Source organism: Urtica dioica, chromosome 12, assembly GCF_054948205.1.
Source record: "Urtica dioica subsp. dioica isolate 48M chromosome 12, U.dioica_male_clone48M_v1_H2, whole genome shotgun sequence".
Taxonomy (NCBI): domain Eukaryota; kingdom Viridiplantae; phylum Streptophyta; class Magnoliopsida; order Rosales; family Urticaceae; genus Urtica; species Urtica dioica.
The window spans coordinates 7,015,736-7,041,239 of NC_142767.1; the positions used below are offsets into that span (position 1 = coordinate 7,015,736).

The 25,504-nt window shown below is 38.4% G+C and overlaps 1 long non-coding RNA gene across 1 annotated transcript; it reads left to right on the forward strand.

Annotated features, from left to right (window-relative positions):
- Positions 1-18,883: 18,883 nt before the first annotated feature.
- Positions 18,884-20,314, forward strand: LOC149378846 (uncharacterized). The gene is made up of 2 exons (XR_016294072.1): positions 18,884-19,161; positions 19,968-20,314. It is a non-coding gene; the product is annotated as an uncharacterized LOC149378846 (long non-coding RNA).
- Positions 20,315-25,504: the final 5,190 nt, after the last annotated feature.

Genomic DNA, 25,504 nt, shown 5'->3' on the forward strand with positions numbered 1-25,504 from the left:
GAGCTACGAGCATACGGGTTTAAAATGGTGTACGAGTTCACAAAGTGATGGGCCCTGAATTGCTCAGAGACGGGCTATCACTATTATTCTACCTTTAGAAGCGACAAAGTCGTTTATAAAGACTCGCTTCTAAAAGTCACTTCTAAGAAGCGACAATTTTAGAAGTGACGTGTTGCTTCTAATATTGCCTCTAAATCGTCAACAATATCGTGAGAAACTTTTTCCGCGGTTGTGGGGGAATGCTTTTAAAGCAAACTTTAGACGTCGCTCTGTATTAGGGCGACGTCAAATTATTTTAGAAATATTGATCTTCAATAGTTGTACGCGCCTCTTTAGTATAGAGCGATGTGAACTCTCATTTTTCTACTTTTACAATAGATCATTTCGAATATTTGTACAAACCTACAACTCTAGTCATTATTCTTTTGCTGAATCTTATATAGATTAAAAACTATTATAAATACATAATGCAATAAAACATGAAGTATCAAAATTTTAACACACACAACACCAAAGAATTGTTGCCTCAATTTCTAATTAAATCATTCATACCACTGGGTTTGTAGAATAAAAAATAGCAAATTCTAGCATAATCAACCACGATGATACCCCTTGAAGGAAGTAAAAAAGAAGAAGAAATATATTAGCCTGTGGTCTCGATTGGCGGTAGTTGCGAGCATGAGTTGGGTCGCCGCGAAAGAGGGCGATGAAGGTCTAATGGAGAGAGAGAGAGAGAGAGAGAGAGAGAGAGAGAGAAGAAGAAGAATAATAATAATAATAATAATAATAATAATAATAATAATAATAATAATAATAATAATAATAATAATAATAATAATAATAATAATAATAATAATAATAAATGAGAAAGAAAGAAAAGAAATCTAGTAAAAAAAAAGAGAAAATTTATCAATATATTCAGAAAATGAATGAAAAGAGGGAAAAAAAGATGAAAGATTTTTTTAGAAAGACCGCTTTATCAAATTAAAGAAATAAAAAAGACGAAAATTTATCCCGCTATTATTTTTTTTTTTTTTACTTTTGGATGTTACAAAGTCGCACACAATGCCCGGTAATACGTTTAGATGTGACATGTCGCATCTAAAGTGAAAAATCTAACAAAAAATCACAACTTTATAATGAAGGTCAGTGATAGTTTTGGACGCGACATGTCGCATCCAAAAGCCGTCCGATGTCAATGATCCAATTTGTCCTAGTGTACAAACGGAAATCACGGTACGGACCAAGGGTCAAACGAAAGGCGACAACTAACTCCTCCCGAGCAAGGGGTTACTCTGGCCAACAGCCTAGACATCATAACAATGACACACAATCTCTGAAACGAGATTAGAGATATCTTTGAGTCAGACAATAGAGGGCACATAACTTGCAGGGGTTGTGAAGAAACTTCCTCACCCTACCCCGAGCAAATTATGGCTCAAAATTGCGCGGGAAACTTCAAAATCCCAAATCTCTCCCCTACGCGGTAGGGCTGACCCTGCTTACAATATCCAGCACTATGAAACCTAGATGTCTATGCAAGGATTGACCCCCGAGGCCATGTTCCAAACTTTCTCCCTTAAACTCGCCGAACCTAGCTTCAAGTGATTGAAAAGCTTGAGAATTGGGATCATCCAATCATTAAAGGACATGAAGGATACGTTCCTAACTACCCGGTTTGCTACATCCATGGTTCAAAAGAAAACCAAGATGTACCTCTAGTCCATCAAGCAAGAGGATGGCGAGTCACTAAGAAATATCTCGCCCGATTCATAGAAGACTCAAGCAAAGTCGACCAATTCAACGACATAGATACGATAGATGCGATCATCAAAGGGTTTCACAGTAGCAACGACTTGAAATCGATTGTTGGCCGCGTCCTGACAAGAATGGCTGAACTCATGGAGCGAGCCAAAAGCTACATGGGAGTCGAAGACTACCACGACGGATGAAAAGGCAACGGCCAATGCTTTTGCCGTCGAGATGAGCACGAAGACGAATACATCGACTCTCACAAGAAAAGAAACAAAAATGGTAAGGCGTACTCCACGCTCACACCACTGAGCACATTTTCGGATCAAATTCTAGCCATTGCACATGACCAGTTCACTCCCTCGACAACATTCATGAATTATCCCATACCTCGCGGCAAGGAAAAATATTGTGAGTTCCACCAAGATTACCGTTACCTAACCTAGGAATGCTTCTAACTCAAAAGGAAAATCGAGGCGCTCTAATTCAGTGAGGTGAACTCAAGGAGTTCATCCTCTGCACGATCAAAACCTCTAATTCCTCTTCGATTCAATCATAATCTAATCAAGGAAGTTTATTGCAAGAGCGCATAAATGAATTCACATAAACTTATGTGAACAAGCACAAAATATGAAGCCCCTGCCACCGTACTACCATGATCACGCGTCACGCTCCCCCTCACTTTACCGCTTTTCCTTAAATTCCAATAAGGCTCTCGAGCCAAAGTCTTGCATTTTCATTTCAAAATTCAATAATGTCTTGGGATTGTTGCTCAAAGTCTATCTTTTAAAGTTTTGAATCATCGAAAAATCTTATAAGCACCAATGCTCGGGGGTTGGTGACATGGTGCATAACAAAGAGGCAATGATCGACAAGCAGCTCCTAGGACACGCCTTGAAAAAACATAATGCAAGCCGCGTCCTCAAAAGACATGAAGAAATGACGCGTTCACCGAAGGCGACATGGTCGATTAAGCGCTCAAATCTCGAACCCAAAAATGCGACATGCTTGTAAAGACAACACGTTCACTTAGGGACAATGAGTCAGCCCACATGATGGTTTGTGCCTAAAGGCTACATCCACAGACGCACAACATCGCTAAGTGAGACTCATTAGGCCTAACCCACAAAGATGGAAAATGTGCCAAAGTATCTACATGATCGCTAAGGGAACAAGAGCCGATATCCGTCAACTGCAAAAGAGTTGTCGAACTACGACAATTTGGCGTGCTCACCGAAATACACTACTGCCAATAGGGGTGCAAGCATGCACAAAGCTGCCATACATGGTGCACCCTAAGCCGTACCTCGAGATGCATCTAAGCCATCCCTCATGACGCACATAAGCCACCACACACAACGCACTCTAAGCTGTCACTCGAGATGCATCTAAGTCGTCTCTCGCGATGCACATAATCCGCCATACATGGCACACCTTAAGCCGTCCCTCAAGATGCACCAAAGCCGCCACACGTGGCGCACTCTGTGTCCCTCGAGACACATCTAAGCCGTCCCTCGCGACGCACATAAGCCACCATACACGGAGCACCCTAAGCCGTTCCTCGCAACACACATAAGCCACCATACACGGCGTACCCTAAGCCGTCCCTCGAGATGCACCAAAGCCACCACACACAACGCACTCTTAGTCGTCCCTCGCGATACACCAAAGTCACCCCTCATGGCACACTCTAAGCCGTCCTTTTAATGCACAAAGCGCACCCTAAGTCGTCCCCCACGACGCACCAAAGCCGCTCCTCACGTCAAACTCTAAGCCGTCCATCACGATGCACAAAAGCCATTATACATGGCATACCCTAAGCCGTCCCTCGCGACGCACCAAATCCTCCACGCACGGCACACTCTAAGACATCTCTCGAGATGCATCTTAGCCATCCATAGCGACCCACATAAGTCGCCATACGCGGAACACCCTAAGCCATCCATCGAGACGTGTCTAAGCCGCTATACACGGCTAACTCTAAGCCGTCCCTTGAGATTCATCTAAGCCGTCCCTCGCAACACACATAAGCTGCATTCATAACGCACAAAAATGGCATACACCAAAGCTATCTCTCAGGACGCACCAAAGCTGTCCCTCAAGAAAAGCCTAAGCCCAGCTCACTAAAAAGTGAACAGATCATCAGCGTTGGTCCAGTCAAGGAACGAAGTCGTAGTCAAGTTGTAACCTCGCAGAGAAGACCAGATCTAAGACCTGCTCAGTCTGCGACGTGGTGAGGACGAGCTAATCAACACGTGTCCAAGAGATGATTCTTTCTTCGCTTATTTATAACAACTGTTATATTCATTTTTCACACACAAGCTTTCACTCTGTCTCACACTTTTTATTCAAATCCTCCCAGTCTTTTGTTGAGTTCACCTGCTTGATCTCGGCTATCATTATTAATAAAGTTTGTTTCTTATATATTTTGTATCAATATTTCTTTTAAATTAAATCGAGATTTTATTTATGTTTCTTATACGAAGCCTTCTGAGACCTATTATTAAATAAAACAAATATAGCATACATTTATTTGTGATTGTTGACGATCCTGAAATTGACATCAACGTCGGTGTACAAAAGACATCCAAGTGACACGTTAAACTGCCTATAAGACGCAACAAGGTCACCCAATACTATGAGACGCAATACAACACGCTCGTCAAAACATCAAAGACTCAAAAGAGCCGATTTCCCTCAAACAACCAAAAAGATTATGAAGTTCAGTGCTCGGAGTCCTCTAAGCGACCAACATGGGGGGCTAATGTTGTCGACCGTTCTAAAAAACCCGAAATATTAAATTCATTGGGACTTGTGATGAATTCCATATCAAATAGGCGCATCTAGGCCTAAAGGAAATGAAAGCCCTTCCAAAACGGGCCTAAGTCTAGCCCACGCTTGCCTGTACCACAACTACACACAGAGCAGCCCCGCGCGACACGCAGACCCAAACGAGCGATGCGCATAGCACCCTCGCAATGAGGCTCGTCACGAGCCTTGCCTCTGCCCAAGAAGCCTTTTTCATCCCTTCTACCCACTATAATTACCCTTCTCCTCAGAGGGATTCAAGTAACTTTTTCTAAACACTCTCTACTCGATTCTAGAGTTCTGAAACGCTGCCGAGGGCCCTACATGCACGATTTCCTCTGATGAGCCATAAATCTACTAAAATATTCCCTAACAAATATCGGTGCTCCCACCTCAAGCATAGAAAGCAGATTAATGTTGAGCGTTGAAGTACGCGCCAGAGGCACCGCCTCTGTGCCCTTCTAGCTTATTTTCTTCTGCATCTTAATCTCAGATCTCAACGACGAGCGAAGAACGTTCTCGAGCACAAGGAGCGACACTCATAACTTATGAGTTTCTCACACTTGACTTGGGTGCGGTCACTTGGTTCGGCCTTCGGTCGAACAGCCCAAAGCTTGAAATAATTGTTCAATTTACAGAGACAGCACTTACCACTTAATGTCAAGTCAAATTGTTCGTAGTAAATGATTTATTATTGAACACATAAAACTTCACTTATCTTTTATATCAAACACCAGAATTTATATCTTTAAGATTAGAAGTCTACATTATTTTTGTGTACATCCCGTTTGGTGCCATAATTAATTGCAACATAGCATGTTTAATCTCTCATCAATATACATAGTGTGATCTTTTGAATGTATTCATAAGAGCTATACATTGATCTATTTCCATTACTTAGTTATTTATAGTTTGTCCTTATTAGTTGTGTTCATATTCAATATACACATAACTAAAGATTTACTATATTTTAATAACCTAGTATCTCACTATTTCCTAAAATCTTAGTATTCAACACTTATTATTTCTCAGAAATCTACTATTGTCTAAGGTTTGATTGTCAATCCTTTTAATGACAGAGTCTAGATTCGTCAAACGAGCTTATACCTTATATCAATTAGTATAGTTGAGACAAAATAGAACGAGCTTGTCGTTTCTAAACTTTTAAGATACAGAAACTGTTAGCTCAGTCAATTTACTTGTGTATTTAGTCGCTCATTAAATGGTAACGGCTTTATATATGACTCATAATTAGGAGTTACACAAATCGATCATTTCCAAATTTTGATCCTTGGATCAACTTTTTCGTAGTTCAAAAGATTTAGTAGAATAACTACCTTCATCCATGTCATAATTTTTTCAAAACATTATCCAATGTGGACAGTTCATCTTCTTAATTGAAGATCTCGATGAACTAATTTGTGGTATTAGAGAGAAGAATAAGATTGTTTCCAACGTCTTTTCTCTAAGGTTAAATCCCTCATTTAACCAAACAACTTATAAAGTTTGAACATATTCAAATGTCTCTTTATAGATCTTTCTATTTCTATTAAGCCAATGCCTTAAATGGTGGATCTACTAAAATCGGTTTTATGACTTTTGCTAGTTAGTTTGGTCTTTGTGATACTTCAAGACCAAGTCTTTCTTTGCGGAGAAAGATCTTGTTGATTATAATGACAAAGTTTTAATTAAGGATCCTCCCACTCGCTTATTGAATATAGTGGCAACGTTCCAATTTAAGGATGCTCCTAGTCACTCAATGCACTATCAACACTAACTTGATTTTGTGTCTCCTTATTACCTCACACTCGTACAAATTTTTATCGGTGTTTAAGGTAGAAGCAATCATAGCTATAAATAGTTCTTAACTTTAATTATAAAATTGCATTCAACATAATAAATAAAGAAAGCAACAAATACTAACTAAATTTCTAACAGATATTTATTACTTCGAAAATGTTGTCGGTCGTTCTCAGAAAATCCGAAACATTAAATTCCATGCGACTTGCATCGAGTTCCGAATTCTAAGGCCTAACGCGTCAGGCTACAAAAAAGCCCATCAAGGCCCATGAAGGCTAAGGCCCACGTAAAACGGCCCAAAAGTCGGAGCCCAAGATCACACACGCGCCATGCGCTTCTCAAAAGAGGCAGGCGCGTGAACATCGTGCCGCGCCTGTGCGCTCCAGGATTTCGGTGCACCTTAAATCTGCGGCACACTCCACGATGTTCATCCCAAGGCCTTTCTAGGCCTCCACATCCACTATAAATACCTACCCCTTAGAGAAGGTCAGAGACACATTCATTTCTCATCAAGATTACTCGCTTTCAGAGTTCTGAAACGATGTCGGAGACTTTCTGTGCACAATTTCCTCTGATTAAGCGCTTAATCTTCCGTACACAGCTGGGCCCGGAATTCTTTACCTCGTCTCTGAGAGAAAAAACATATTCTCTCTCGAGTTACTCGATTCTAGAGTCTTGAGACATCGTCGAGGACTTCTCCGCGCTCCGTTTCCTCTGTCGAGCACACCATTCAGAGTCCATGCCCCAAATAACATATACACGCGCATTGAACTTTGTTTTGACTTGATCATGTTGTGCTCAGATACGTAGGCAGCTCAAAAGAAGCGCAGTCACACCCCCCATTCACCCCTTCTCTCCTCAGAGAATGCCTCCGACTGGAGAAACCACAACTCGAGACTTTCGATTTCCTACACTTGGCTCGGGTGCGGTCGCTTGGTTTGACTTTGGGTCGAACCACCCGAAGATTTTAATCGTTTTTCATTTTCATGCAACAAAAAAAAATATAAATGTGCTTTTGATGAGTTATGAACAAACATTCGATTCCTTCATATTTTGTATCATTCGTTTCTCGGGCCATGTAAGATACCGAATTTTATTTATGTAAATAATAATTAAAAAGTCGACAAAAGGAATTCGAAAGAAAATTATGTTGGAATTGATCTAGGGTTTAAGAAAAAGTTTAACGCTTCGGTAAGCGGCGGAATTTTAAAAATTTTCTTTTTACAAGTAAAACGGTTTTTACTAACCTAGACAAAGAGCAGGCACATGTAAATAAAAACTATTATGAGCATAGAAGTTTACTAAACTTTCTTGAAGCTTGAACTTTGAGAAGCTTTTGGAAAGTTTGCAACGCTCGTCTCCCTCGCAACACGTCTCTCTTTCTTTCCTCGGCACCTCGAGCAACCACGAAAGTTTCTATCACTAAATCACTCGAAATAAAAGGAATTAGTGAGTGGGCACTTTTAAACACTACGACTTAAGAACGAGTCTTGAAGTCGCAGAGCTAAACACTAGGTCAAATGAGGACCTAGGTGCCAAAACAAAAATCGAAAAATAAACGAGAGAGAGAGAGAGAGAGGAAGGGGCGGCAACCACAAGTTCTAGAGAGAGAGGCTCTCAATCTCTAACTTATGTGGAATAAGAAAAATGAGAAGAATGAGACTCCTATTTATAGGAGAGGTCTTACCTTCAATAAGATAGTTTCCTCTTCTATAGAATATCACATATTCATGAGCCAATTTCCTCTTTTCCTCTATGACATACTCGGCCAAGGTAGGCTTCATTAAGCCTTGGATTTGTTTCCTATTTTGTTCCATGCCTTGCCTTTTGTCTCTCTCTTGGGCGCCTACCTCATTTACTCTTAGTGGAAATTTGTTTCCTCTTTTTCTTTTGGCAAGTATCTTCATACATTTATGCACAAAATATTTTCTCTCTCTCTCTTGGGTATGTGGGCGCCTATAACACCATCTAGAAAAGGCTTCTAGAAGCTTTTCCATTTGTTCATGACAACATGAAAAAAGCCCATTAAGAATTTTCAATAAAATTCTTATGAAATGAAATTAATCCACAAGGCCCAATAAATCTAATTTTGGCCGAGTGTTACTTGTCATCAAATGACCATGTCAAAAAATTTATTGACATTCATTTCATCCTATGTCTCAAAAGACAAAAATACCCTTTAGACTATTTTCGTTCTTGTTTTGACTTAGCTTCGAGTTTAACTATTCCTAATCGATGTGATTCGTGACAGTGACCTCATGGATCCAAATGAACAAAGCTTGAGCTAAAATACTTGGACTCAAAAGTTCACAAACCTTTTCCAAGTTTAGCTTAATGTCAACTGACTCCACTAAAGAGTTGACACTGAAAATCTCTCAGTTCAAATGAATTTATTTTCTACTCATGAATTCAACCTAATTGTAATGAGTGGATCCACAGAATATTATCAGTGTTTACCCTTCATGAATATCATCAGCTAGTCGGGATTTACAAAATTACCATTTTACCCTTCTAGCTGTTATTTCATCAACTCCTTTGTCGCTTGTGAATAAGTTAGAAACAATGTATTGACGCGGAGCTAACAAGTCACATTGTTTCATCCAAAAGAGTCAAGACTCAATTTGGACACTGGCCAGTTCATTTATTCACACTCCAAGGAACAAAGCATGAGGTGATATATATTGCATTTCAGCAATCTTGTACATGAATTCCTTATCTATGAGAACTTCACAAAGTTACTCATGACATACTCACAACTTAGTACTTCACCAATAGGCCTTGTTTGGAATCACATAGTGAGTCCGAACTCTGACTTTCTCAAATGAGAATACTAATGTGTGAAATGACATGTCTCATTTCAGGATTAAGGTAAGCACGATGCAATTCATACGTAGTGACTTCGAGACATAAGAGGTTAAATGGTTTGTTCTTATCTTGTATCTAGAAGTGCACTGGTCAATTGAGTACCTTCGGAAGATACCTAGAAGAACTATAGAGTCTCCAACTCTCAATGCCTCATAACCAGACATCATAGATTCTTCTAACAATCGTACTGAGGTCAATAGTCCTTTGACCGTTAGATTGCGAATATATCGTTTTAAGCAAACTACGAAGAGTTTGTTCATGCAAATCTACATTTGTCTCTTCGTAAGTTGTTTAGTTTGTTTATGGACTAAAGACTAATGTTTTATCATAAATCTTCAAACAGACACGGAAGAATGAATGAACGTTTCAACTTTTTATTAATGAATAAGCAATTACAAGCAAGAGTCTTCATGAGACTTTATTACATCAAATGTAGAAATAAAGATTACAACTCTTCTTGTGGGCACCATTGACAACAAACTCCCACTTGACTCAAAGAAGATGTGTGTAGTCCTTCATGCCTAATCACTCTCGATGTTGGTCGAAGACCTTGTTCGCTAGGGCCTTAGTGAATGGATCTGCCAGAGATATACTTCACCTCCACGTCTCGGCGCTGCATAATCTCTCGAATCAAATGGTATTTCCTCTCAATATGCTTAGAGCGCTTATGGCTTCGAGGTTCCTTTGAGTTAGCGACAGCCCCACTATTATCACAATAAAGGGTCATGGGCTCGTCGACGTTTGGAACAACTTCCAAATACTTAAGGAATTTTCTAAGCCATACAGCCTCTTTGGATGCTTCACAAGCAGCCACATATTCTGCTTTCATTGTGGAGTCAGCAATGCAAGATTGCTTAATGCTCCTCTACACAACAGCTCCACCATTAAGGATGAACACAGATCCTGAAGTGGATTTTCTGGAATCCTTATCCGCTTGAAAATCGGAGTCGGTATATCCCGTCATAGTCAGGTCAGTACCTGAGTATGTAAGCATCAAGTTCCTAGTTCTTTGAAGATACTTAAGAACATGCTTAACAGCAATCCAGTGCTCGGGTCCAGGGTTGGATTGGAAACGGCTAACTACGCCAACGGCGAAACAGATGTCAGGTCTAGTGCAAAGCATAGCATACATGAGGCTTCCTACGTCAGAGGCGTAAGGAATTTTCCTCATGTCTTCAATCTCTTGTGCAGTCTTGGGAGACTGGTCCTTAGAGAGTGAGACTCCATGCCTAAAGGGTGTTTGGCCCTTCTTGGAGTCTTGCATCGAGAAACGATCCATCACCTTATCAATATAAGATGCTTGAGAGAGTGACAGGGTCCGGTTTTTCCTATCTCGAAAGATTTGGATTCCCAGAATGTACGCGGCTTCTCCTAGATCCTTCATATCGAATTACTTTGCCAGCCAGACCTTAACCTCAGATAAGTTACCCACGTCATTACCAATGAGTAGTATATCATCGACATATAGTACCAGAAACACAACTTTGCCTTCGTGTATTAACTTGTAAACACAAGGCTCATCTATTGACTGTTCAAAGCCGAAGCTCTTTACAGTTTCATCGAATCTAATATTCCATGACCTAGATGCTTGCTTTAGTCCATAAATGGATTTAAGCAACTCACAAACCTTGGTCTCTTGACCTTTATCCACGAAACCGTCTGGTTGAGCCATGTAAATGCGCTCGTCAAGATTGCCATTCAGGAAGGCTGTCTTGACATCCATTTGCCAGATCTCATAGTCGAGAGCTGCAGCTATGGATAGGAGTATGCGGATGGATTTAAGCATCGCGACTGGCGAGAAGGTTTCTTCATAGTCAATCCCTTCTTGTTGGGTATAACCCTTCGCCACAAGTCGTGCTTTGAACGTCTCGACGTTCCCATCAGGACCCATTTTCTTCTTGTATATCCACTTACACCATACGGGTTTAATCCCTTCAGGAAGGTCTACAAGTTTCCAGACTTTGTTGACATACATCGAGTGCATCTCAACTTTCATGGCGTTAAGCCAAAGGTTTGATTCAGAACAAGCCATCGCTTGGCTATAGGAAACAGGATCATATATGTCAGAGACGGCTACGAGAGAGTCTCCATAAGACATGTACCTGTCAGGCTTTTGAGTAGCCCTCCCACTACGTCGAAGTACTACTTGACGAGATTCTGATGAGTTAGGTTGTGTTTCAGTTGGGGTAAGAACAGTTCTTACAGACGAGGTAGAAGCTTCTTCACCCAACTTTTCTTCAAGCACAATTTTGCTTCTAGGTTATGCATCTTTCATAAAGTCCTCCTCAAGGAAACGAGCATTCGTGCTAACGAAAGTCTTATCGTCCTCAGGACTATAGAGAGTAAAACCCTTGGTTTCCTTTGGATATCCAACGAACAGACACAATTCTGACCTACTAGCCAACTTGCTAGTCTTTTGCCTTAGCACGTGTGCGGGGCAACCCCAAATTTTGATGCGGCCAAGATTCACTTTACGGCCAGTCCATCGTTCATAAGGAGTACCAGGAACCGTCTTGGACGGAACTTGGTTCAGAATATAAGCGGCTGTTTCGAGGGCATATCCCCAAAAGGAAAGAGGGAGTGTTGAGTAACTCATCATTGATCTAACCATCTCCATAAGAGTTCGGTTTCTTCGCTCTGACACTCCGTTTTGTTGAGGTGTGCCAGGTGCGGTAAGCTGAGAAGCGATTCCTTCTTCTTTAAGAAAGTCATCGAACTCTCCAGACATATACTCACCACCTCGATCAGATCGAAGTGTTTTGATCACTTTGCCAGTTTGCTTTTCCACTAAAGCACTAAAGACCTTAAATACGTTAAAGGTCTCGGATTTGTGTTTGAGCAAATAGACAAAACCATATCGTGAGTAATCATCAGTGAAGGTAACGAAGTATTTGTATCCCCGACGTGCCTGTTGGCTGAGCGGACCACATACATCAGAATGTATTAGTTCCAGCAACTCAGTGACTCTTCGACCCTTATCGGAGAAAGGTCGCTTAGTCATTTTTCCTTCTATGCAGGATTCACAAGTAGGTAGTGAACCTATTGCAGAGGCTTGGAGTGGACCGTCCCTCACAAGTCTCTTAATCCTATCTAGACTGATATGACCAAGTCTTAAGTGCCATAGGTATGTTGATTTTGTTAGATCGGAGGATTCAGAAAGTTTGATCCTCTTTGGCTCCCTAATTAGATCATTATCTATTTCGGTGTCTAAAAGAGAAGGTTGAGTGGGATAGATGTAGAAAAGAGCATTCTTCATACATGCATCAGTGACAAAAGAATTATCAGGAAACGAAATACGAATTCCATTCTTAATGAACTTTAAATAATAATTTGCTCAAGAAGACGAGCAACGGATATTAAGTTCTTCCCAAAGGTAGGAACAAGATAAACATTATTCAAGTTTAAAGTGCGGTCTTCAAAAGACAGCGTCACGGATCCCACAGCCCTTGCAGACACCAGGCTCCCATCACCCCATTTGAAACAGAACTCGCCTTCCTCTAAGCTTTTGAAACCATTCAAGGAACATCAAATATGGTTAGTAGCAGCGGAGTCAAGAATCCACGTTGATACATTATCAGCTACTAAGCATGCTTCGGTAACTAGTACAATACTATGTTCCTTTGCTTTGAGATAGGCAGGACAGTTCTTTTTATCGGCCTTGTGAGGTCTCTTCTTAGTTCCAGAGGCAGAGGCTTTGTGCTCAGTAGCATGTGCCTCTCCCTTATTCCTCTTTCTCTTAGTGAGACCTACACCAGTGTGAAGTTCCATCATAAGCTTGGTAACAGTGTACTCTAGCTTGTTTATGGAGTAGTTCATCTTGGAGGTATCAAGAGATGCGGGGAGAGTTTTTAAGATCATATCTATGACATTCCTCCCATCAGTCTCAGATCCTAGGATTTCCATTTTATTCAGAAAACTAATGATCAGTATCATGAAGTCTCCAACAGGAGTCCTAGCCTTCATATGACAGTTCATAAACTGTCGGACTGCTTGTTACCTTGCCTGACGCCTTCGCCCTCCAAACATCTCAAGGAGATTGTAGAGCATGTCGGCGGCAGTCTCGATGTCACGATGTTGCTTTTTCAGCATATTGTTCATAGATGCTAAGATATAGCACCTCACAATCTCATCGGATCGAAGCCAGGCCGCTAAGGCGTCATTGTCCTCTTGAGTCCAATCATCATTCGTCAGAGGAGGACATGGGGTGGTGAGTACCCATTTGTGCTTGTTAATGGTAAGGATGATATCGAGGTTATGTTTCGAATCTATGTAGTTTTTGGTTTCGATTTTGTTTGAGGAAAAGATGATCGAGAGAGGGTTGAGAGACATGTTGCCTATATAAGTTGAAACAAGTTTATGATTAGTCTTTGGTTTAGGATTTAAGTTTGTTTAAGACTTGATAAAATCCAAAGGTGTTATAAACCAAACGATAATTTACTCCCTCAAGAGAAGGCCGCAAAAAATCTCCATTTATAAGTAAATGACACATCATTAATGCTTAGCCAAGATGTCAATACACCAATTTTGACTAGCCACCTTTTAAATTAGTTTGATCACTCACATCCTTTCGCAGAGCCTCAAGGGAGGATTACTAGGGATTGAGCCTAAGTGTGCAACCAACCACTTAGTCCAAAAGGTCAACTTTGAAAAACAATCCCCCAATGGGAGGCCTTGTCATCATCGTCTCACTCTCGGACGTAGCTCATTGAGCAATGATCGAAGCAATAACGCCTTGGAGTACTCCTATTTAAGAGAGGGTCGCAAGAGCGGCTCTTAGTCCCATGTTAATTGCTTCTTTCATTAGTGTTGGAGATCGTGGGTTACAAACAACAAATATAACCCTCCCACTTAGTTTTTGGAGTTGGTACATCGACTCTTATAAGTTCGGAAACGGTTTTCCTAGTTATAGAGCGATGGAGCGGACAACTAGAAGAGAATCCTAGACATTCATGATCAGAGCAGTGTTAGTGCATAAAGGCACAAGGTACATACTCGATCTTTTCCTATTTTCTATTTCGGGAAAGTGCATGAGGGAAGTGTGAACTTCAACTCACTCGAACTCTTGAAAATTTTAGATTACACATCTTTTTATTTTTCGGCTTGTCTACAAGGAGACCTCCCACTCAAATTTTCAAGAGCATATAGATTTTGAACATATGTGATATAGATATAGTTTTGAAAACATTTTGAAAATTTATTTGATTTGGATGACAAAATTGTTTTTCAAGTTTGAAAGCGAAAACGGTTTTTCAAAATTCAAACTAGTTTTGTAAAAGTTCAATTTCAATTAAACTTTGAAAAATCAAAACATTTTAATCTTACACATCATGTTTATAATCTTATAAAAAACATTTTTTCTCAAGAAATTTTTCTCATTAGAGTTCTATAACTCATGGTAGTGGGGCTGAAAATCCGGAATTCTAAAAAACTGGAGTTTCGGAACAGTCGCGCACCTCGGAGTAAAATTGCCATAACTGGCGGCTCCGATGTCCTTTTGACCTGAAACCGGTGGCATTAGAGAGAGGACAGAGAGAGCTTTAATTTGATTCAAGAATAATTAAATTTAGATTTCTGAGCAGAGAGTTATGCCACTTTTACTGCGGGTTTACTCCAGCTCGAAGAAAAAGAAGTAATTAAAGCTTGGTCCTTTTTAGGTGCGAAAAAGAATCGAGTGTAACGGAACGTTTTAGGATGTTGTTAAAGCTTTTATTGGTGTTTTATTAGCAAGGTAATAACGAGGTATAAAAGAAATAACAACATGCATAAAACGATTCAAGTAAAAATAAGAAACTAGTAAGACAACAAAACTAGTCACAAAATTTTACTCGAAAATTCTCAAACTTTTAAAACACGTTTTTCAATATAAAAAAATTAAAAACTTTTAGAACTGATTCTAATGTGTTTTAATAACATCCCAAACTCATAGAAAATCAACATGATTTTTAATTTAAAGGCAAGAGCAATAAATTAAAAAAAATCTAAGATAACAATTCTAACTTGTCACAAAATTAGTAAACTTTCGAAAACGATTTTCAAGCTCATATTTTTAAATACATGTACATGCATATCTTTGACCATAGCTCTGATACCATTTGTTGGAATTGATCTAGGGTTTAAGAAAAAGTTTAACGCTTCGGTAAGCGGCGGAATTTTAAAAATTTTCTTTTTACAAGTAAAACGGTTTTTACTAACCTAGACAAAGAGCAAGCACATGTAAATAAAAACTATTATGAGCATAGAAGTTTACTAACCTTTCTTGAAGCTTGAACTTTGAGAAACTTTTGGAAAGTTTGCAACGCTCATCTCCCTCGCAGCACGTCTCTCTTTCTTTCCTCGGCACCTCGAGCAACCACGAAAGTTTCTATCACTAAATCACTCGAAATAAAAGGAATTAGTGAGTGGGCACTTTTAAACACTACGACTTAAGAACGAGTCTTGAAGTCGCAGAGCTAAACACTAGGTCAAATGAGGACCTAGGTTCCAAAACAAAAATCGAAAATAAACGAGAGAGAGAGAGAGGAAGGGGCGGCAACCACAAGTTCTAGAGAGAGACGCTCTCAATCTCTAACTTATGTGGAATAAGAAAAATGAGAAGAATGAGGCTCCTATTTATAGGAGAGGTCTTACCTTCAATAAGGTAGTTTCCTCTTCTATAGAATATCACATATTCATGAGCCAATTTCCTCTTTTCCTCTATGACATACTCGGCCAAGGTAGGCTTCATTAAGCCTTGGATTTGTTTCCTATTTTGTTCCATGCCTTGCCTTTTGTCTCTGTCTTGGGCGCCTACCTCATTTCCTCTTAGGGGAAATTTGTTTCCTCTTTTTCTTTTGGCAAGTATCTTCATATATTTATGCACAAAATATTTTCTCTCTCTCTTGGGTATGTGGGCGCCTATAACACAATCTAGAAAAGGCTTCTAGAAGCATTTCCATTTGTTCATGACAACATGAAAAAGACCCATTAAGAATTTTCAATAAAATTCTTATGAAATGAAATTAATCCACAAGGCCCAATAAATCTAATTTTGGCTGAGTGTTACTTGTCATCAAATGACCATGTCAAAAAATTTATTGACATTCATTTCATCCTATGTCTCAAAAGACAAAAATACCCTTTATACTATTTTCGTTCTTGCTTTGACTTAGCTTCGAGTTTAACTATTCCTAATCGATGTGATTCGTGACAGTGACTTCATGGATCCAAATGAACAAAGCTTGAGCTAAAATACTTGGACTCAAAAGTTCACAAACCTTTTCCAAGTTTAGCTTAATGTCAACTAACTCCGCTAAAGAGTTGACACTGAAAATCTCTCGGTTCAAATGAATTTATTTTCTACTCAAGAATTCAACCTAATTGTAATGAGTGGATCCACAGAATATTATCAGTGTTTACCCTTCATGAATATCATCAGCTAGTCGGGATTTACAAAATTACCATTTTACCCTTCTAGCTGTTATTTCTTCAACTCCTTTGTCGCTTGTGAATAAGTTAGAAACAATGTATTGACGCGGAGCTAACAAGTCACATTGTTTCATCCAAAAGAGTCAAGACTCAATTTGGACACTGGCCAATTCATTTATTCACACTCCAAGGAACAGAGCATGAGGTGATATATATTGCATTTCAGCAATCTTGTACATGAATTCCTTATCTATGAGAACTTCACAAAGTTACTCATGACATACTCACAACTTAGTACTTCACCAATAGGCCTTGTTTGGAATCACATAGTGAGTCCGAACTCTGACTTTCTCAAATGAGAATACTAAGGTGTGAAATGACATGTCTCATTTCAGGATTAAGGTAAGCACGATGCAATTCATACGTAGTGACTTCGAGACATAAGAGGTTAAATGGTTTGTTCTTATCTTGTCTCTAGAAGTGCACTGGTCAATTGAGTACCTTCGGAAGATACCTAGAAGAACTATAGAGTCTCCAACTCTCAATGCCTCATAACCAGACATCATAGATTCTTCTAACAATCGTACTGAGGTCAATAGTCATTTGACCCTTAGATTGCGAATATATCGTTTTAAGCAAACTACGAAGAGTTTGTTCATGCAAATCTACATTTGTCTCTTCGTAAGTTGTTTAGTTTGTTTATGGACTAAAGACTAATGTTTTATCATAAAGCTTCAAACAGACACGGAAGAATGAATGAACGTTTCAACTTTTTATTAATGAATAAGCAATTACAAGCAAGAGTCTTCATGAGACTTTATTACATCAAATGTACAATATAAAGATTACAACTCTTCTTGTGGGCACCATTGACAACAAATTATTAGATTAATTTTCTCGTCATATTTTCCATCTCTCGAGAAGAGAATAAAATTAAAAGGATTTATGTGCAACAAGGATTAAATGATGTGAAAGGACGAAATTGAAAGAAAACAAAGAAAAAGGGGTTACATTGTAAATAAGAGGATACGTATTACCATTGCCACGTCATCAAGGATGTGGAATCTTATTTAAGTGATTTATATCAAGGATTAAAACGCCGGCGAAATTCTCCGATAATCGGCGGCTTAGTCGTTTTCGTCACCTTAACGGCCGGCGAGAGGAGTAATTATCATTTCGTTGTATTCTGCGGTTCGATTTTCGGCGACTCGTCATGTCGTTTCGCCATTAAATGACCGGCTCATTTCGGTCTCAAAGCAGTAACTGTCGTGGACTTTCGTTGAAAGTCAGAGAAAAAGAAAAAAACTTTGGCAATTTTCAGAGTGCCATCTCAATGACACAGAGTCCGTAGCTTCGGCTCCGGAAATCACGCCCAAGTTCGGTTCCTTCAATTTCGCGGCCTCGAGCGCTGAAAAGCCAGAGAGCTGTATGGAAGAGAAAGCCGAAGTGAAAGAGAAAAGCGAGCAAAGTGAGATTGAGATCGTCGTCAATGGTGTTTCCAAAGAAGAAGAAGAAGAAGAATAAATGGGTTTTTTTTATTTTTTTTTAATCGTTTTATATATTTTTTTTAGTTTTGTGACTTTTATCTTGTGTTGTGCTATGAAATCTGTGGCTTTATGCATTGTATAATTGTATTAGAGGTGACTCGTCTTTTGAGGACTTTAACTTAATAAATTATTATGTAAACAAATATTATAAACAAAGCAGAAAAAGGCTTTCAAATTAATTATTTATTGTTTTTGCTAATTGAAAGTGTCCTTTTTTTTACCCATCGTTTTTTACTAGATATTTGTCTCATAGTCTAACCTTTATTTATAAATTATAATATCACACATAGTCTAATATATAATATCACACATTTAAAAATTATATATAGTACCCAATTCTATTATATATAATATCACACATATTATGACACAATTCTAATTGATAAATATCACACATTTATAAATTATATATATTAAATATTATTAATAACACACATTTATAAAATATTATATATATATATATATATAAGATTTTCTATTAAAAAAGATTATATACATAATGTATTTTTTTATATATGTTTAAAAATTGAAAAATATATGTATGTATTACATGTATGTATTTTAAATATATTTTAACATATTTTTTCCGTTCGATTTTCCATCGGTATGACGATTTTCCGTAAATCAGGAGTTTCGAAACGGTAACGAAAACAGTATTTTTTTCCTGGATTTATATCACTCGGCCAACTCTGTAGCACGCTACCAGGAGAAAAAAAAAAAAAGAAGAAAGAGGAAAGAAGATGGAGAGAGAGAGAGTTGGAGCGTGAGAGAACTCGGGAGAGAAAGAGAGAGCTGGGGAGAGAGAACAAGGAAACAACAACCACCAATCACCCCGTTCTTTTCCTTCAAGAGCGGACCCCGAACTCAGGCGTGCCAGACTGAGAAGAAGCGGAGCCGCCGCGGGCATGCCGAGGACAACGAACCGAGGGAGATCGCCGAGAAAAGAGAAAGAAAGCGCCGAGGAAGCTTTGCTTCACGAAACAAGGTGAGAAACCATTTCTTCCCCAAATTGGAAATTTGATTTTAGGGTTTCGAATTAGCGGTTTTAGTTTCTTTGAAGGTTTCCATGGATTAGGGTGAGGATTGGATTCGTTTGTGCTTGTTTTAGTTTCTGATTTTTGCTGAATATTTGGTCCGATTTTTCTGAACGGCAGTCTGATAAACGGATGTGTACAACCCTTCTATGGTTCGAGATGAATTTTTTTTGTTAATTTTCTTGGATAGTAGACTGTATGGGCTTTCCAAAAGGTCAAACAAAAGGTAAATCCGTTAGGTATTGAATGAGATATGAATTAAAATTAAGATTCAAAACAGTGTTTCTGAATTTCCAGAACAGCAACCCGATATTGTGGGTAGTTTTTCAGATAGATGCATTGATTGAAATTGATCGCATCATATACCATTAGAAAGCTACGGGAACCTACTTTCTTTAGAAACTAGAATCATTTAAATTAAAGTTGTCTAGCTTGAGATATTACGCGTTTTGCAGAGACTGTTCGAATCTGCAAATTTCCGAATTTTGTTTGAGAACTCGATTATGAGATTTTGGCCATGTGTTGCTGTCTTGTTGTGTTGACGGTGATGACTCATGTTGCTTATTTTGCCTTCCCGTGCCTCTATTTGGTTTGGAATTTGGATATGTATCTTAGGAATCATGGTGTTGGATTCTTAGGATTAGATTTGATTTTTTTTTTTTTTCAGATATAATACCTTGATTTAATGAGTTGTTTTTGGTCTGCGTGTGAGTTGTTTTTATTGAGGGTCTAGGCTCATTTTAGGTGGGTTGCACAGGGCTTGGGGCAGCGTGTTCGGGACAGCGAGGGCGCTGTCCGAGAAATGGCGGAGCTGCCGCGCGTGTGTCGACGAGGCGAGGCCAGACCAAGCTGAGAGTAGGCCTGGAGGGAAAGGCCTTTCGGCTTTGGCTCGGAGGCTCGCGAAGTACCTGTTTAGTGTTTAGCGAGTTGAGAAATTTCCGAGTCTCGACTCGAGCTAGCTACGAATAGCTAATTATTTTTACAAGTCGTTTTGATATATTATTAATTATAGTACTATTATACTTGTCAATGATTAAGTGTCTTAATTTTCGAGTTTTATTATATATGAATTATTAGAAAATATTATGTTATTATTATTAAACTCGTTGATTATTTGATTTATAATTAATATCCTTATTTTAATTTATGTAGTAAAACTGAGTTCGACTATAAGTTTGACTCTTTTGAATCGAAAAGAATATCAACGAGAAACATTTTAATAATGCAAGAAATGAAAGAAATGTTCGAGTACGAACCAAGGGTTCGATTATTTCGTAAACGTTTTAGTAAATCGAACTCAATATCTACTTATAGTAAACGACTTAGTTTATTTTAAATGAAGAAGTTTTTACGTTATTTATTTATGATCTGAATAGTTATAACTTGTCAATAAAAAGAAAGACAAGTAAAACAAATGTCTTTCAAAGCTTGTTTTGGAATGAGTTTCGAAAGTCAAAGTCATTTTCAAAACCCGAAACTAATGGTCTATGTTTAGTTTATGGGTCGTGTGAAGTTTATGATGTTTTATAGGTATTGCTTGAGTTATTTTCGAGTGACTCGTGTTAGTTAGAAATTGTTAGCTAACGTTTCTTTTTTACGTTTTGATTCTTTAGTTTCGACTCTCGGGAATCTATTCTTACCTATGGGCTCTGCCAGTTATAAAGAATAGATGGCCGAATGATATAGGACGTTCTTAAGTTTGTTTCCTATGTTTCTGTTTTGATTCGAATATTTTTTATGTTGTTATTCGAGACGCTAGGGGTAGCGCAACTAGGAGAACGTTTTGAATACGTTTGTAGTGAGCTTTCTTTTAGTAAGAATTTGCTCGTTAGTATGTCGATGGACGAGATACTAAGTACGGTTGATGTTCGATCTTTCTCTTCTATAGATAAGTCCAGATTGCTATAAGGATAGTAGCAAGCGTGGAAAATTACTTGGACGAAGTTACGTGAAGTTTAGAAAGGACTCTTTTTGTTTGGAAGAGAAGGATTCGGGATTCGAAAGAATTGTATCCAGGTAAGTAGAAACATTCCAACTGTATCACAAAAACAATGTGTTGTGTGTGTGTTACTTATGTGCTTGCATTTACATGATATGGTATGTGATGATTGCATTTATTGCATTTGCATTCATGTGCATCTCATCTAAAAAGGAGAAAAGAGTTTTTACGAGAAACGAGGTTTTTTTGAAAGAAGGATGTGTGTTGTGGGTCGTCCATGAATGGTTGGCTAGCTCCTAGGTCAGGGAGTTAGTGGTAGTTTCGTGAGATAGGATCGGTCTCGCGAGTCGTCAGGTCATATGTATAGTGTTGAGCACCTTATGACCTCGAAGAGCAGACCATATGTAGTACTGGGTACCTTATGGTCACGTCGGGCCATATATATAGTGCTGGGCACCCTATGGTTGCGACCTCCGGGCTGTATGTATAGTGCTGGGCACCTTACAGCTGCGGCATTAGTCATACATGTATGCGAGAGAGACCTGAGTGAACTTCTTACAACACACACCTTGCGCGCAATTAAGAAGAGATTTAAAAAGAGGAAAAGATGAGAAAAACTTGTTTAAGTTTTGAGGTGAAAATCATATCATATGCATTGTTTCTGCTTACTAGGCGTTAACTAATTCGTTTTTGTGATACATGTGATGGATGTGAATAAAAGATGTATATACGGTAGCGGGTTGACTAGCGAGCGCCTCCACGTAGACAAGACTTCGTATATGGGCGATGTAGACCTTAATGGCTTTCTTTTTAATAATGTTTTGTGAAATGTTTGTGTTTTATGGTATGTCTAAGACTTAGAGGTCAAGTAGATTGTTTATTTTCACTATGTCGTTTATGCGTGTAGACTTTAAGTCAATACGATGGTGTTGTGTGTAGATACGAAAGGTTAGTCATGACGTCGTGTCGTTTTAAAAAAAAATTCCACAAGTTTTCGTATAAAATAAACGACTCGTCGGGGCGTGATAGGCCAACGTTCATGCATATCACAATATCGTACAACATTCAATAATAAAGAAGGAATTATTTATTGACATAGTGTGTTAAAAATAATGAAATAGATCATAAAAAAGATCATATTCATAATATCTGAAATAGCCATAAAATGGCTACAATCCAGAAAAACTTGGAATATATTCTAACACATCACGATGTTCATACATAAAATTTAATCCAATAAATAAAAGTAATAAAACTAGCGGGACATTAGATCTTCAATTGAAGCATGAGCTTTACTACAACTCGGCCTTGAATCCAACATTGTTTAGCAAGCTCCTCGACTCTATCGAGCTTGATTAAATCTACTTTGCAATACAAAAGATGAATGTTGATGAATAATTATCCTCAAAGAGAAGTTTAGGATATCTTTAATCATAAATTTTAAGTTAGCATACAACAAATCTTCTTGTTGTTCTAAAGATCGGTCAATTACAAAGGATAACAACTCTTCCAATGACCATCAGTGTTGCAGTGGTAACATTTACCAACGCTATCACGTTTCTTCTCTTTTCATTTATCATTCCTCTTGAATATCTTCTTTTCCTTCTTCGCAGGAGCTTTCCTCTTTGAAGTACTAGGATGTACTTTAGATGATTCGGTACTAGAATACCATTTCTTCTTGGTTTTAGGAGAAAAATCTTTGTCAGAATAGTGAGCCGACCCCTTGTTCTTCCCATGCCAAGAAATAGACTCTAAAGTATGTAATTCATTCAACAGTTGAGATAGTTGTTGATGTTGGAAACTGAGCTCTCAACAATCACAAAGAAAATCATGAAATTAAGTGTTTATTCGATTTATATTTATATGGATCTCAAAACACGTCTTAAATGAAACTTGCTAAACGTAAATAACAAGAAGAAATAGGATCACTATATCGAACGAGATTTTATTTCGAACGAGGTCGCTGGGCGAGAAAATACTCAGCGAGCTCGAGATTACAATTTAATCGTAAATTTCGGACTCAAAATACAAAATTTAAGCATAAGGAAAAATCGTGCGATTCTCTTTTGGAGTAGAGAATTTATAGACTAGGCGAGATGCGGAATCCTAGGAGACACGTGGTGAATACTTCACCCGTTGTTTGACACGTCGCATAATCATTTAAATGAGGGCTAGTTAAGGTTGTCTTCGATCCGATATTTGCTGCAAAATTTGTATGTTGAGTATGACTTTGTTAGGAGCTGGTTGAAATCGAAGTGGGCTCGTCGGAATGAAGTGACCTTACTCGGGCCGAGCCCAAATGAACTGTTAATGTATGTCGGGTCGAACGAATTGAGAATGACTTTTTCATGTATTCGTGAGGCCCAATAACTCTTTAATAAATGGATGGTTTTCAACCCTCACAATCGTCCATAATTCAACTTATTCGTGATATAGTTGGATATGAACTGTATGAAATCACTCGATATATAGTTCAGTATGATTCTCAGTTGAGTAACCTTATAAGATTATTCTTAGCCATTAGATCAAGATCTCAATCAATTAAATTATTCCTAGTCCTACTATCAAAATCTAGATTTAATAGTTACTTTATTTCTCTTCATGAAAATAGGAACCAAATATTTATTCTTCTAGAAGATTTTCATTAAATCTAGGCCACTTGATCATAATTATTAATCCTTCTTTCTTTCTCATCCATCAGATCAATATCTTTGGATTTAATTAGTTACCTTATTTTTCTCCGTGAGAATAAGAAACAAATAATGAGATACTCTTCTAGAAGATTTTCATTAAATCTAAGCCATTGGATCATAACTACTAATCCTTTCTCTTTCATCCATCATATCAATATGTTTGGATTTAATTAGTTACCACCTTAAATTTTTTTTAAAATCATACCTTACAATGAGGAGGCAAGAGAGAGAGAGAGAGAGAGAGAGAGAGAGAGAGAGAGAGAGAGAGAGAGAGAGAGAGAGAGAGAGAGAGAGAGACGCACGGCGAGGACTCGGCGAGAGAAAAATGGCGGCGAGGACAACGCGAGAGAGAGTTGGCGGCGAGGACAAGGCGACGGTGAGATTTGGGGCGGCGAGTACGTGGCGAAGGATTTTGGAAGAAAAAAACTGGAGAGATGCGGCCGAAAATGGTTGTCTCGTGTGTAGGTATTGGAAAATATGAGAAAAAAACTGAAGACGGCATTTTATAGTGAAAACCTAAAACATCTCGCCGCGGCGAAAATATGTCTTCGCCGCGACGAGATGTTCCTACAACGGATATTATAACCGTTGTAGGAACGTCTCGCCGCGGCGAGATTCCTCACTCGCCGCGGCGTGACAGTTTCTTAAAAAACTGCTTGGCCACGGTATCACCCTCGCCGCGGCGGAGAATATTTCTAGCCGCGGCGAGATATATACCTCGCCGCGGAGACGAGTTTCTACAACGCCTTTGATTAGTGTTGTAGAAACCTCCCGCCGCGGCGAGGTATAAATTTCGCCACGGCGGATTACATTTTTCTACAACGCTTTCACTATGCGTTGTAGTAAGTTCTCGCCGCGGCATAAAAAACATGGCGCCGCGGCGTGAATTCTACAACGGATTGTTAAAGCGTTGTGATAAATCTGAATTATATTTGATTCTACAACGATTAGATAGAAGGGTTGTAGAAACACCAAGTTTCTACAACGCTTAACCATATGCGTTGTAGAAACACCCAGTTTCTACAACGCTTATCCATAAGCGTTGTAGAAACACCAAGTTTCTACAACGCTTGTCATAAGCGTTGTAGAACCCTAGTTTCTACAACGCTTGTCATAAGCGTTGTAGAAAGTGGGTTGTATAATCCAACATTTGTAGTAGTGATTTAAAATTTTTGGATCGCCAATTTAACTAATTTATACAATGGATGTACAATCATCGAATCTATCACAACATACCTGCCAAATTTTTTAACGAGTTTTTATGCTTATCATCGTAATACGCCTTCTATTTTGTTTGTTTTTCAACTTAGTTGCACTAAATAGACACTAGATTTTAACTAAATAATTCATAATACATAATATATATATATATATATATATTATATTCTTATATTTATAATTTTCTTTATAATCAAATCAAAGTCCCAAAGTTGCTTTTAAATATGTATATTATCGTGTCGATGTTCATCTCGTTTTAATATCTTCGCCGGTTAATTTTCAATGGTTGGAAGAAATTTTATTATTGTGCTCTGGAATAAGGATTGGTGTGTTTAAAACAAACATGTTAGTAACAAGTTAATAAGACGTATTTATTTTAGTTATGATTAAGAAAAATTGAAAATAAAAACAAATGAAGTGCATCTAACTATGTATGCGACATAA